Source organism: Dreissena polymorpha, chromosome 4 (genome assembly GCF_020536995.1).
Source record: "Dreissena polymorpha isolate Duluth1 chromosome 4, UMN_Dpol_1.0, whole genome shotgun sequence".
NCBI classification, from domain to species: domain Eukaryota; kingdom Metazoa; phylum Mollusca; class Bivalvia; order Myida; family Dreissenidae; genus Dreissena; species Dreissena polymorpha.
In genome coordinates, this window is record NC_068358.1 from 94,371,766 (window position 1) to 94,388,409 (window position 16,644).

General features: G+C 35.0%; 1 protein-coding gene across 2 annotated transcripts in view; it reads right to left on the reverse strand.

Moving 5' to 3' along the window:
* The window catches only part of LOC127877363 (transient receptor potential-gamma protein-like), a 258,197-nt gene extending 241,878 nt beyond the window's left edge, over nt 1-16,319 (reverse strand). For both annotated transcript variants that reach the window (XR_008048389.1, XM_052423114.1), the window contains exon 1: nt 16,269-16,319. The gene's annotated coding sequence lies outside the window, so the exon portion shown is untranslated. The remainder of the gene's footprint in view (nt 1-16,268) is intronic.
* Between the last annotated feature and the right edge of the window lie 325 nt (nt 16,320-16,644).

Sequence of the window (16,644 nt, forward strand, 5' to 3'; positions counted from 1 at the left end):
TTTAGCCAGGACCATAATGATCATATACGCATATAACAAAACCATGCAGATCATGGTCAACACATGGCTGTATAGTAGCTGCATGAATACGGTCAAACGTTTTGTTTTGTAGTGGTTACGATGGTAGTTGTTCACTGTCATATTTCATAGCCATATAATGATATTAAATACAATTTCATTGACTTGATCCAACATATTTCGGTGTCAATTTTACAACATGATAGATCCTGTTTCAAACATGTTTATATCACAGTGATATTTTTACCCCTGTTTTCTGCATCCTGGATGCATGTTTATATCACAGTGATATTTTTACCCCTGTTTTCTGCATCCTGGATGCATGTTTATATCACAGTGATATGTTTACCCCTGTTTTCTGCATCCTGGATGCATGTTTATATCACAGTGATATTTTTACCCCTGTTTTCTGCATCCTGGATGCATGTTTATATCACAGTGATATGTTTACCCCTGTTTTCTGCATCCTGGATGCATGTTTATATCACAGTGATATGTTTACCCCTGTTTTCTGCATCCTGGATGCATGTTTATATCACAGTGATATGTTTACCCCTGTTTTCTGCATCCTGGATGCATGTTTATATCACAGTGATATTTTACCCCTGTTTTCTGCATCCTGGATGCATGTTTATATCACAGTGATATGTTTACCCCTGTTTTCTGCATCCTGGATGCATGTTTATATCACAGTGATATGTTTACCCCTGTTTTCTGCATCCTGGATGCATGTTTATATCACAGTGATATTTTTACCCCTGTTTTCTGCATCCTGGATGCATGTTTATATCACAGTGATATGTTTACCCCTGTTTTCTGCATCCTGGATGCAAAACAAATGCTGTTAATGCACAGATGTAGAGTATTTGCAAGATGCATCCTATTTTCAAGGAGAGTCCGTCCACCATCGACTTTTCATGTTTTTGCTCTTTCTGTATGGGGTAAAATGTATGTTATCATGGTGTTCCATCCAATATTGCACCACACATAATGATTGGGTAATCACTTTGCTTTGGAACAACTAAATTTTTCAATAGTAAAGGGTCTAGGGCTTAACATTTGCATCCAGATGAAAAAAGCACATTGTTCTTGAAATCTTAAATCTAAACAGTTCCTGATGTGCGCACATCGTGTTACCAGCTTTTCACATGTTTAATTTGAAAACAAGAGATGTGTTTGTCAGAAACACAATGCCCCCTATTGCGCCGCTTTTTTGTTGACCTTTGACCTTGAAGAATGACCTTGACCTTTCACCACTCAAAATCTGCAGCTCCATGAGATACACATGCATGCCAAATATCAAGTTGCTATGTTCAATATTTCAAAAGTACATGCATGCCAAATATCAAGTTGCTATGTTCAATATTTCAAAAGAACATGCATGCCAAATATCAAGTTGCTATGTTCAATATTTCAAAAGTTATTGCAAAACTTTACTGTAAGGTTAAGGTATTGGGACAGAATGACAGACAGGCCAAAAACAATATACCCCCGATCTATCGATCCGGGGGCTTAAAAACCCATCCCATATCCACTGTAAACCTCATTTCTGTAGTGGTTGTTCGGCTAACGCAGTAGTTGGTACACTCGCTTTTCATCTATGCGACCTGGGTTCAATTCCCTATCCCGGTAGCATGTGAGTTTCGTTTGTGGTAACCCTACCATACAAGTGGGGTTTCCTCCAGGTACTCCAGCTTCCCCCAATAACTCAGGACATCAAAATAGAAAAGTTGTTCAGTAATAAGGAAATGGTTGTAAATTGCAGCTTAATTCAAAACTCGTCTCAACTTTTATGAGTCTTGTAAGTAAATTAGGTGTGAGTGCTGGGGCACACTCTGGTCCACACATAATGCAGCCTCTCGCTTGGAGAGGACCTCATAAACAAATGATGAACTTGGGTCAGGGGGGCATGAATAAACTGGAGTTTACTCCAGGGTTTAAGTGAGTTTAGTTTGAACTTACTTCCAAGATGGTGTTGTTTTCGTTTTTTCATGAAGGAGTATATTTTCACCCGGATGTTTTCAACATAGGAAGGAAAAAATTAAAGAAAAACAAAAAAACATGCTCCAGAACAATTGTTTTTACCTTTTGACACATTAAGTATGATTCGGAAAACAGACACATTTAATTAATATTCAAACAAAAAAACAACAAACAAGAGCTGTCACCATAGGATGAAATATGCCCCCTATAAACGCTTTGATAGAAGTTATAGCATTTTTCGAAACCTAAACGCAGATTTCAAAACCTAAACGCGGACCCTAAGTTCAAGGTCACAGGGGTCAAAATGTTTGTGCGTATGGAAAGGCCTTGTCCATGTACACATGCATACCAAATAGGAAGGTTATATCTCAAGGGACATAGAAGTTATGAGCATTTTTCGAAACCTTAACGCAGATTTCGAAACCTAAATGCGGACCCTAAGTTCAAGGTCAAGGTCACAGGGGTAAAAATGTGTGTGCATATGGAAGGCCTTGTCCATATACACATGCATACCAAATATGAAGGCTTTATCTCAAGGGACATAGAAGTTATGAGCATTTTTCTAAACCTTAACGCTTAGTGTGACGGACAGACAGACAGACGGACAGTTTGATCACTATATGCCCTCCTTTGGAGACACAAAAATAGCTTTAAAACTATTTATTTGAGCAAGTTTGCACAGAAAGCCATAGGCTTATTTTAAACACATTTGCTGGGCCAAGAACCAGTACTTGGTGTCTTTGAGCAAGATCTAAAGAGCATTCCTACAGTGGGGATTTAACACTTGACCTCCAAGTCAATATTTAAGGCAGACACCATATCTATTGAAAATTAAAAAAGAACAATGACTGTTATTACATTTGTACTCTGTACAGCCTCTGGATGTTCCTTTATTTATTTTTCATTATATGAACTGTTGAAAGATTCACAATAATACTTAATAAGAAAAATGTTACAAAGAATGGAAATAATAGCTTCAATGCTTTGGAATTTATGCTCCACACATGTGAAATAAATGAAGGGCAGTAAACACTAAACATGGAGTTATGGCCCTCTATCATTACACTTAGTTTCAGTTAAACCTGTCAATACTTTCAGAAAGATAATATACACAAGACTCATAGACCCAAACACAGACGGAAGGACGGAGAGAGGGAATGACTGATACTATTTCTACATGCCTTCATCGGGGTATGAAAATGACTCAATTCGCAGCTTTTTATGTTCTCAGTGGGATATATATAACCTTATATATTATAGCTAAGTATAAGAGAACATTCAACATCTGCCTACATTGCTGTTCAACTATCGGAAGGAACACTCTACCCACATAGTAACCTGCTCCAGATAACAGAATGTTCACTGCAGCTCACCAGTCATTAAACAGTTTATCTATTATGTGTTTACATTTCAGCATTTAAAAATAAACACCTGATTACAAAATCCAATCCATTTACAAAAAAAATCTAAGATGAAAACATCATGAACACGGAGAGAGGCAGAGAGCTCTATATTCATCCTCTAGTCATTATGAGTTAAAGATCAATACCTTAAAGATCTTGCAATAATCTTTTTTTAAATACTATAATCATCGAAACAGGGAACATAACCATCTCTAATTATGTATTATTACTTCAGAAATGTGCACAATTTAGTTTCTAGGCACATAATGCGCTTAAAATGGCAACAGTTTCTAATTTGCAACGACCTTTACTAACTGAAGTCTTGATAAGTTCATATTTGATAATATAAAGCTGAAGACCTGACAGTCTTTAGGCTTATTTGAAACGCTCTGTGTCTTTTCCTGGGCCTAGATCCAGTATATGGTGTCTTTGGGGAAGTTTTAAAGAACGTTCCCACCCTGCAAAACATTTTAGAACTGTTCTATAAAATTTATAGAATTGTACTGAAACAAATTACTAGAAGTGTTCTGGAATCATCCTTAAAATGGTCTAGAACGAATAAAGAACAGTTGTTGAATGTTAAATGAGAATAATTTGTAGAACAAATAGTTCTAAAACAGTTCTGAAGGTTTGTTCTAGAACCATTCTTGAACAATTGTTCTAGAACTATTCCAGAATTGTTCTTGTATATATTTCCAGAACTGTTTTAGAACAACAATTCTAGAAATTTTATAGAACAGTTCCTTAATAATTCTAGAACATTTTCAGTATGATTACAGAACAGTTCTAGTCCCTGTGTTCCAGTACAATTCTAGAAATGTTTAACAACAGTTTCGAAGGTTTGCTTCAAATAAGTCTGGAACAAATGTTCTTAAACAGTTCTGAAAATGTCCTTGAACAGTTCTTGTCAATCTCTTCGGAGGCATCTGATGGGATCAGGCTCTTCTGTGAACAAGCAACTTGTCACGAGGCTTTGTAGGTGTTTGATCACTTTGCTCTGAAATCATTTAGATAACAAATGTAGTCACAACTTAAACTAAACAAGAAGTCTAAATGATCCAGCTGGACAGTATTACAAATATAGACATAATGTTGGCTATTAATTTCGTCTGCATACTGTCATATTCTTTTTTATTTAGTCAGTATTGAGTGAACTTATTATCAAAGTATACAAACAAATGAATACACATTTGATCTTAACATTAGTATTTTCAAATTGAGAATGCTTCAATACAGCAAACCTTGTAAGTATACTGGTGATGGATAACACAATTTGACATTCAGCACCAACTCAAATACGAACGCAATATATTCAAGACACTGTTGCAGTTTTTTATGATTTGAACGCATTAAACACTGGATTTTTTAAGTTTCTCAGGATTAAAAAGATAAACAAATAATGTATTAGACAACCAACATACTACCGGGAGGTCACGGGTTTGATCCCCACCATGGGAGCGTTCTTTAGATCACCCCAAAAGACACCAAGTACTGGTTCTAGGCCCAGGAAACCGACTCAAGAGCGTTTATATAAGCCTAGGGCTTTCGATGCAATTGAGCTAAAATAAATAGGTTTAAACTAAACTAACCAACATACTACTGAGATTCTGCTTTGCAGCATTGTTAGTCAGGTCAATCTCTTCGGAGGCATCTGATGGGATCATGCTCCTCTTTACAGGCTACTTATCACGAGGCTCTGTTGGTGTTTGATCACTGAAATCTAAAATCATTTATAAAATGTGGTGAAAACTAAACTTGAGCATTGTGTAATGCGATCATGAACACTTTTTTTTAGTCCATCAAATTTCAAATTGGATAACTGTGAACAATGTGTCCATGTTTCATTTATAATAGGGAAAAACAATTCACATATTTATAGGCAGTGTTAATACATCAAAAATGTGATTCATTTCTAGGCAGCATCATTTTTGATTCACCTCTAAATTCTTGCAAATCCTCTGTTCAGTTCCAACTGATCAAAAATACTTACAATAACACTTATTCAGTTGAGGCAAATGGAATTTCTTGAGTCTCATTCAAGTGTCCAACTCACATTCATTAATATTAAAGCCTGTAATTTTGGACTGCCTGCCTGTCACTGAACATACCTTGAAAATTATACCTACCTTGAGTTTTTTTTCCTATCTTAAGTTGCCTTGAAAGCATGCTTAGGCGGTAGCTTTGCTTGCTTTAAGAGAAACTTCCTGTCATCTGTAATCAACAGTATATTTATTATGATAATATATTTATTTACAAGAATTAAAAAAAAACAAAATTCGTTATCCGAAAATATGATTGTCCGAACCTGTACTATTTACAACGGAATGTTTAACAATGATCAGGAAGACCCCTTAAGTTTTATATTAATTTATTTCAATAATTTGTGTTTTTTTTATCAATACACAGCCTTATAAACAGTAAGTTAAATATACTTGCTCTATGGCGATTGAAATATGGACATTTTTAGGGGACATTGTTAACTGCGACACCGCCTCGTCAAATAGGTCCGCGTTGAGCGAACTGAAATATCATTTTGCGGTATTCTCTGGCAGAAATTTACTTACATTAGTGACGAGGCGGGCTTAACACTTTCAGTCATAAAAAAGTGTTCACCCCATACAAGAACCTTTTAGATTGGTACCAAAAAGTGTGGGCATCAAACGAATTTACTTACGATGTGGCTTTGATGAGATCTCCCTCCTGGTAGTGAGCAACATCTATTTTGGGTGTGACTACATTTTGTGGTTCAATAAAGCTCATAAAGCGATCCTCCCATTGAGCAAGAAAATAACGTTTGCCATTTTAAAAAAGCGCGCTTATATGCACTCGGCTGTTTATCGTTAATGGTGTTCCGCTGACTGTCTACTTAAATGAAATAAAAAAACCAGTCAGCTCTGTTTTGTGAATTTTGGCCAATGGAATTATCTATTACATTTGGGGTTAGGCTGGGTAGATTTTTAGAGACCTGTATGATGCGGTGCTGAAATAAACTTTGGAATTTAATTTTCCAACTTAAAATTAATCCCTCATTAGTAAATTGTTATCTTCATGTTAAGTTAACTGACACATCGAAAGAACAAGAGTTCCGCGGTCGGAGATGACCGCATTGAAGCCGGATTTTTGATTTAAATGACAGGAAAGTACCTTTCGTGTTTTTGTCAATGCAATACTTAAATTACTGAAATATTGTTCAAAGGTCAAAATGAAATGTAAGTACTTTTCAAGGCATGAGCAAACCTTGTGTTATGTTTTGAATGCATGCATATACATAACAATTTTAACATTTTAACATTGAAGGTCACAGTGACCTTGACCTTCAAATGAATGACATTGAAATGAGCAGTGGTGATCTTCTAGTACTGGCCAACCTTTATGTCAAGTTTGAAGACTCTAGGTACAAGCATACCAAAGTTATAACATGGAATAAGAACTTTAACATTTTTACCTACCAAAGTTATAAGAACTTTAACATTTTTACATTCAAGGTCACAGTGACCTTGACCTTAGAATGAATGACCTTGAAATGACCAGTGGTCATCTAAGTGTGCTTGCAAACCTTCATGTCAAGTTTGAAGACTCTATGTCCAAGCATACCAAAGTTATAACAATTTTAACATTTTAACATTTAAGGTCACAGTGACCTTGACCTTCAAATGAATGACATTGAAATGACCAGTGGTCATCTTCTAGTACTGGCCAATCTTTATTTCAAGTTTGAAGACTCTAGGTACAAGCATACCAAAGTTATAACATGAAATAAGAACTTTAACATTTTTACATTCAAGGTCACAGTGACCTTGACCTTCAAATGAATGACCTTGAAATGTCCAGTGGTTACTTACTAGTTCTGGCCAACCTTCATGTCAAGTTTCAAGACTCTAGGTCCAAGCATACCAAAGTTATAACAACTTTAACATTTTTACATTCAAGGTCACAGTGACCTTGACCTTCAAATGAATGACCTTGAAATGTCCAGTGGTTACTTACTAGTTCTGGCCAACCTTCATGTCAAGTTTCAAGACTCTAGGTCCAAGCATACCAAAGTTATAACAACTTTAACATTTTTATATTGAAGGTCACAGTGACCTTCACCTTCAAATGAATGACCTTGAAATGACCAGTGGTCATCTGTTAATCCTGGCCAACCTTCATGTCAAGTTTGAAGACTCTAGGTCCAAGCATACCAAAGTTATACCATGAAATAAGAACTTTAACATTTTTACATTCAAGGTCACAGTGACCTTGACCTTCAAATGAATGACCTTGAAATGACCAGTGGTTACTAACTAGTTATGGCCAACCTTCATGTCAAGTTTCAAGACTCTAGGTCCAAGCATACCAAAGTTATAAGAACTTTAACATTTTTTATATTGAAGGTCACAGTGACCTTGACCTTCAAATGAATGACCTTGAAATGACCAGTGGTCATCTGTTAATCCTGGCCAACCTTCATGTCAAGTTTGAAGACTCTAGGTCCAAGCATACCAAAGTTATACCATGAAATAAGAACTTTAACATTTTTTATATTGAAGGTCACAGTGACCTTGACCTTCAAATGAATGACCTTGAAATGACCAGTGGTCATCTGTTAATCCTGGCCAACCTTCATGTCAAGTTTGAAGACTCTAGGTCCAAGCATACCAAAGTTATACCATGAAATAAGAACTTTAACATTTTCGAGCACGCCGCCACCCCGCCACCCCGCCACCCCGCCCCGCCCGCCCGCCCGCCCGCCCGCCCGACAACATCAATCTATAAGCCGAGATTTTTTCGAAAAAAATCCGGCTAAAAACCATCTTGGTGTATCGGAAAATGGTAAATACCAGTGCTTGATATGTGATAAAGAATTATCAATGGTAAATACCAGTGCTTGATATGTGATAAAGAATTATCAATGGTAAATACCAGTGCTTGATATGTGATAAAGAATTATCAATGGTAAATACCAGTGCTTGATATGTGATAAAGAATTATCAACCAGACAGAGAGTTCTTACACTTCGAAACACGGGTTAAGTAAGTCAACGTGTTATTGTGGGTCGAACACTATTTTGAATACAGCTATTATTGCAATTCATAAATGGTCCATTTGCTTGTAAAGAAGAATATGGGTTGTTTCGCTCCCATCCAGTTTCAGCCTTACTGAAGGGCGAGTATTAGTCGAACGGACGCAATTTTTTTCTGTTTTATAACTGGTTATCATTTTTTTTAACCACAAACACCAATGCTTATTTTTTGAAGATCACACTGCAAGTAAGGTTAGTGATTTCAGTATTTAAAAATGCTCAATGTTTACATTGAAAGTCTTATTGCACGCAACTTCAGGCTGGGATTATAGACATGTAATGCTCACTTAAATAACTTCTTGAGGCCCTGGAATAGTTTATTTATGAGACTTTAATCTATCGATGACTACAAGAGTACTAGACTTGGCAAAACGTTAAATAATCTTAAATTATGTGAAATTAACATTAATTAACAACATGCAACAGTAAAATGGCATTGGTCACCTTTACACCAATGTTTTATGGAATGCCTGACTATATAAGGTAAATTACTGAAATTTTAAGAAAAGCATATTTCTAAAATCATTACAGAAGAAAACACTTTGTTTACATAAATTTGTTTACATGAAACAAAGAAACAAGTGTATGGTTTTGTTCGAATTATGTTGCCTTCCAGAAGTAGTTTCGCGCTTGGTAGTGTGGCTTCCACATTAGGTAGAATGGCCGTGGTAACTATTTGGGAGGCAAAACAACTAGGGGGAAGGAAACTACTTGGGAGCAAAACAACCTGATACTGTACAGAATTTAATTTTGTTTGAAGATGTTGATTTTTTGAAACCACAATCATTTGCTTGCGAATTAAGTTTCTGTAATTTTAAACCTGTTAATGAGTTGAAGAGTTTATATTTGTTTCCTTTTTACTTCAAAATATACATTCATATGTCTTTTTTCCAGGTCCAATGAAGCGCATGAAGAAACTGTATTTTGATGATGAAACAGTGCCTGTGCCACGTTCTACGCACTATTAGAGATTAAATGTAGAAAAACTACACAAATATCTGAATTATGTTATGAAAAAGATGGAGGGAATCCACCCATTACAGTTACCAGTAGCTCCTGTAGTTAGTCACCTAATTCCAGTTTAGTTCTCTGAGACTCTTGTGATGGTGAATGTTGAGGAACTCTGTGAAGTCCTAGTGTTTATTGACACAAGATTACAAGCAAATTCAGAAGACACTAAGTATGCAGAATTCCGAACAGATACAGTCATTCTGTTTTAAAATAATGTGTAATTTGGTGACAAATTATAGTAAGTTATATACATGTATATGAATGTGTGTACCAGAATACTTTGTAAGGACTTAAAGGAGAAGTACTTTATGGTATTTCAGGGATAATTTTCTCCAGTTCTCCATAAAAGCTTATGTTTGGATACTCATTAGGAGTGCCTGGTTACGTAGTTTCTAGTGAGTACCCACATAATGTTTTAGGATTAGAAATAAGACAAAGTATCCCAGACCTATCAACAAACACTCCTTCTTAACATTAGTCCTCTGTTTGTGTATGATATATATATATCTCATGATATGACAGCAATATCTTGCAGACACCACAGCAAGCAAAGTTTCAATGTGAAAATTGTTTTGAAATCTAATTTGAAAGAAGTCAAATTATCATTGTCTGAATTAGTTTATTTTAAATATGTAGAACAATTGTAGAACAATTGTAGACCTTGGTTCTAGACCTGTTGTATATGTGTTCTTATTCCCCATTAGAACTTTTGTAGAACTTACTGGTTCTTAAATAGTTGTAGATGTGTTCTAGAACTACATTTTAGAATATTTTTAGAAATTTCTTGAAATTATTTTGTCCTTGAAATGTTCTAATAATGTTCTTGTATATTATTGGGACAGTTTCAGAAATGAGCCTTGTTCTACAAATGTTCTAGAATTATTCTAGAAAACTGTTCTGGAACAATTCCAGAACATAAGTTCTAGAATGTGAATATGGAACGTTCTAGAACTGTTCTTGATGTTCTAGAACAGTTCCAGAACCGTTCCAATTTCTGGAACAAATTTTTGCAGGGAGGAGTTAAGTTTTAAAGATCTCCCACAGTGGGAATCAAACCCGTGACCTCCTGGTCGCTAGGCCGGCAGCTTATCCACTACGCCACGACAACCTCTGCGGACTAAATTGGATTAGTATTCCTGCAATTTATTTTCCTCTCATACAGATCTAAATCAAATTTCATGTGATTTCTAATATGATTAAACTACAGTTCTACAAAGTAATATGGTCAACAAGCCAGCCATATTGAAATACTCATAATTCGCCTGTCAAAACGTTTCATCTGACGCCATATCAGATTCTGGCATAATCACCAAATATGTAAGCACCAAGCAAAGACCCATGGAAAGGAAATTGTTGTTATTCAGACTGAAAAACATCAATAAGAGATGCTCACAATTGGATTGACTATATGTCATTTTTCAGAGAATGTAATTCATATTTCTTTGAAATGTGTGCCATGAATTGACTGCGGAGAAATATTGCATTTCGGTTATTTAATAATACCTTTCATAAAAAAATACACATCAAATATTTCACATGAAAGGCACAAAAACTAGTTCTTCTTTGGCTAATATAAAAGTTCATGAAAAAAACTATTTATTTAAGTCTACAATTTCAAGTTTTGATATGTATTTTTTATGAAGTGCCTAAAATAATTCCCAATATTGATAGTCAGATTCCATTAGTTGTCTGCAAAACATGTAACAATGTTTTTTAAACAATAAAATTGCTTCAATAAGCGACTTATTCACAGAAAGTATGAACATACTGTGATAGAAAAAATATCTGAAATATTCACATAAGCTTTAAAGCTATAATCAATATGCATCAAAGGCATCTTATGATCTTGATCTTATGATCTTATTCTCCCAATTACTCTTCAAATGCCTGTGAACAAACAAACCTTACATCAAGTCAGAGTAAAAGTTAAAAACAAAGTCTGGTTCTTTTGAACTATTCACTCCCTCCTGACAAACCAACCCTATTTATGTGACTGACATATAAAAAACTTTATAAAAGACTGTATTAAATCAACTGCATATGTCATGACAGTGGAGACAAAATGCGATATATTTTTAAAGCTCAGAAAACAATATTCTAAAAAGAAACAATTGAATGAATCAATAAATCAACATTACCTATGTTTTAATATTTTTAATAACACATTTATTAAACAAGAGGGCCTGAAAGTCCCAAAGTTGCTTACCGGAGATACAAAGGAACTGACCTGCTCTGTGCAGCAAAAGATATAATTAGAATAAATGTTCTGACCAAGTGTCATGAAGATTGAACAAATAATGTAACTTTTAAAGTGCTAATAAGGTTTTACTAGTCATATAAAGATAAATTCCCCGCCCCCTGGTGGCTATGTTTTCCAACAGAACGGAACTATTTTCAAAATTCTTCCAAGATATCATTAAAACAAATTTTCTTAAACAAGAGGGCCTGAAAGACCCAAAGTCGCTTACCTGAGAAACAAAGGAACTAACCTGTTCTGTGCAGCAAAATATATCATTTAACAAATGTTCTGACCAAGTGTCATGAAGAGTGAACTATTAATGTAACTTTTAAAGTACTAACAAGGTTTTACAATAGTCATATTTGGATAAATTCACCGCCCCCTGGCAGCCATGTTTTTCAACAGACCGGAACAATTTTTGAAATACTTCCAAGATATCATTAAAACAAATGTTCTGACCATGTTTTATGATGATTGGACAAATAATGTGTTTTTTAGAGTGTTAACAAGTTTATATTAGAGCCATATAAGGAAAAATGCCCCGCCCCCTTGCTACCATGTTTTTCAACTAACCTGAACTCGTCCAAGATATCATTGGGACAAAGCTTCTGACAAAGTTTCATGAAGATTGGACAATAAATGTGGACAAGGTTTTACTATAGACATATAAGGAAAAGCGGCCATGTATTTCAAGCAACTGAAACCATTTTCAAACTTGTCCAAGATATCATTGTTACAAATCTTCTTACCAAGTTTCATAATTTTTACAATAAATGTGACCTCTAGAGTGTTAAAAGGTTTTACTATAGCCATATAACGATATAACGAAAAATGCCTCCCCCCCCCCCAAGTTTCATGAAGAATGAACTATAAATGTGACTTTTAGAGTATATTAACAAGGAAAATGTTGACCCTGCATGTTGCACAACTGACGACGAACCAAAGGCGGTCACAAAAGCTCGCAATGATATTGTGCTCAGGTGAGGGAAAACTGCCCTGCCCCTTGGAGGACATGTTTTTTTTCAACCAACCAGAACCATTTTCAAACTCTTCCAAAATATCATTGGCCAAAATCTTCTGACCAAATTTCCTCAACACTGAACAATAAATGTAGTCTCTGGAGTGTTAACAAGGCAAATATTGACACCACATGACGCACAACTGACGACGGACCAAAGGCAGTAACAAAAGCTCAACATTGTGCTCAGGTGAGCTAAAAAAAATGCAAAGAAAAAAGTTATACTGACAAATGATCAAAGAATAACCACATTCACTCTGGAATCTACAAAACTAACACTAAAATTTGTCTGATTTTTGAAAGAAACAATTAACAAATTGATCTCACAGACAAATCACTATTTATCAGGCAAAACATGAAGGTCATTGTATTTTGTGACCCGTGTAAAACACCCTTCAAACTTCTTTGCCCCTAGGGCCAAGGTTTGCACTGCTGTAGCCAATTCCATCCCCTGTATGTAATGAATACATTGGCGGGTCAACACATGTGACAAATGATTCGCTGTTTCCTGGGTTATTGGATTTCTAGTTGACAGGAGCACCTCAGAATGGTTGCTTGCATCTCAAACATTTTGACAAGAAAATAATGGATAAATGAAACCAGAAACAATATCTTCCTTTAATTCACCAGTACTTGATCTTTCACTGTTGATTTCTGGTGGAAAAAGTTTGACAAAAATGGTAACTCTACAAAATAACTAATTAAAAAAAATACAAATAAAATATGATTTTTGTAATACAAATACACCCTCTTAGTATGTTTAAGGCATCATAATGTTTGGTAAAGATTTAATGAAAAACCTTGAACAAAACAGCCAAAATATGCCAATTTTAAGATATACAAAGGCCATAACTAAACCATTCACCATGACCTCATCCCCATAATGGTGAGCTAGCTGTCTAAATCAGTGCATATATTTAATTTATGAAACAATATTTCCAGTAAATTCAAAAATCTTGATAGTTTGCAATTTAAAGTGGCCTTATTTCACATTAAGGTTAATTGACAAAATTAAAAAAAAATTGTTTCAGATTCGCCTTTTTTGTAGTTATGATATTTGTGAGGAAACAATAATACTGACCATTTACCATGCTAAAAAATCTCCTTTATATGCATCTTAAGATGATTAAAACAAGAGGCCCTCATGGGCCTGAATTGCTCTACTGGCTGAAATCAATAGGGCTCAAGCCCTTGATAGTATGAAGAATCTAGGTAAGTTTTAAATAAACACACCCAAAATGGGAAATTTATCGCATAAACAAGAAGAAACATAAAATTTAAACTTCAAATGGCTCCTTTTTAACAATAAGTTGGACACATTTTCTTCACTCTCAATGGGGTTCATGGCCCTTGATGATATAAAACATCCGTTGAAGTTTCAAAAGGATAGAACTTTATATGTAAACAAACAAGAAATGTGTTTGTCGGAAACACTATTATGTCCCCTTCTGCGCCACTTTTATTTATTTATTTTTTGACCTTTGACCTTGAAGGATGACCTTGACCTTGACCTTTTACCACTCAAAATGTGCAACTCCATGAGATACACATGCATGCCAAATATGAAGTTGCTATCTTCAATATTGCAAAAGTTATGGCAAAATGTTAAAGATTTCTTTTTTTTTCTCAAATTCAAGGGGAGATAATTCTGGACTTATACCTCCGATATTGCTCATTTCAATAGGGTTTGACTCATCATTCAGATAAAGACACTGTGCCAGTTGGGAAATGATTGGAAGAAAACTGTGGACTTCATTGCGTAAACAAGCCTTATTTCACAATTTTCTCAAATTCAAGGGGAGATAATTCTGGACTTTTAACTCTGATGTAATCCATTTTCAATAGGGTTCGAGTCCTAATTAATATAAAGACACAGAACAAGTTTGAAAAGAATCGGATGAAAACTGTGGACTTTATCGAGTAAACAAGAAAAAGTCTAACGCACGCACGGACAGATGACGGAAACCACGCCATGACATAAGCTCTTAAGGCCTTCGGCTAGTAGAGCTAAAAACTGACTATTATAAAGCGTTGAAAGGTGAAACAATTTAATAATTTGGAGAGTTTTGTGTTGTCTTTAAATTTTGTGACACTATGAGGATTGTTTATATAAAGTATAAAATACAACCATTATAGCATGAGCACGGATGGCTGAGTGGTCTAAGCGATAGACTTTTACTCCAGGAGTCAGTGCTTCAAGCCCAGTTGAGGGTTACTTTTTTTTTTTTTGATTTTATTCTTGATTTTTACTAGAGTGTTTTAGATCCATGACTACATTTATCAATATAAAGCATTTAATGAGAAACTTCAATACATGCCCACATCTGTGAAAAGGCCCCTTTAATATTTAATTGTGTAATCATTAAAAACTTGATTCTGGATTTTGACCCCAAAAGCCTAGCACTGTAGACCACTTCAAATTCATAAGGAACAAATGATTTTCTGAGCCAGTCGTCACAAATTCTCTCAGAGAACATAAAAGATGGAAAAATTACTTATGATCTCCGGAGAAATACTCTCTTCTGTTCATTATTATGAATATTGTTGGATATAAGAACTGATTTATTCCGCAAGATTCACATCAGTGATTAATAAAGCCATTTAATCATTTTTTGAACACGGATACAAATGGAGAGAGGACAAAACTTAATATAAAATATGATCCAACTGCATGTAAAATAACATATATGTATACATATGAGTCGCGTTCTGAGAAAACTGGGCATAATGCCTGTGCCTAAAGTGTCATACCAGATTAGCCTGTGCAGTCCACACAGGCTAATCAGAGACGACACTTTTCGCCTAAACTTGATTTTCGCAAAGGAGGGACTTCCTTGAAACTAAATATACCATAAAAGCGGAAAGTGTCGTCCCTGATTAGCCTGTGCGGACTGCACAGGCTTATCTGGGACGACACTTTACGCACATGCATTAAGCCAAATTTTCTCAGAACAAGACACATATAACTAGATTGGCTATATTATGGCTTATTAGAAACATGAAATTGTGCATGATTGCGTTGGCTATCCAAACCACTGAAACAAGAAAACAATGAGCTGCTCAAAATCATTTTTTCTCTCGTGTTTATTATTTTACATTTCAGTATCTAAATTGACAATCAGATAAACAATTGTGAACACATTACATTACAATTAGCCATCAGTTGGTTTCAAACATTTAAGGTGATTTCAAACGAGCCGCTCTCTGACAAAACCTGAGCTTATTGCACAGGCTAATCTGGGACGACAATTTTATCTTGAACTGGATTTTCATGAACAAGAGACTTCTTCGAAATGAAAAATTCTATAAATGAGGAATGTGTTGTCCCAGATTAGCCTATGTGGACTGCCCAGGCTCATCTTGGATGACATTTTATGCACATTCATAAAGCCCCTTTTTTCTCAAATCATAGTTTAAATAAAAATTGTGTAGCAAATAACATTGTACTATTTAATGGTTTTGTAATTTGTATAAAAATTAAATGATCATGGTTGTTTTGCAGGCAGATTTAATTACAAATTATGCACTTACCTGACCACATCATGTTACAGGGCATCACTTTTCTTAAGCAGGGAATACGCTGTAAAATAAAAAAAATATATCACATAATTATAAATTGCAATTATTGTACCAGCCAAAATTACAGCTGGTCAGCTGGATATTATTTTTGAGCATTATGAACCAAAATTGACAGAAAATTAGCATTGATTACACAAAAGAGGCTAAACTCAATTGAACCTTTTAGAAAATATATATAGTAAATATTGACCCCCAACTCCAGGCCTTTCTTGGCCTCACTATGATTCTGTTCAATGGACATATTCCCAAAGCAAAAGGGTGAACTAAATACCCAATGATAATTTTTTTCCCAATTTCAATTTTTTTATACAAAGAAGTGTCAAATAAT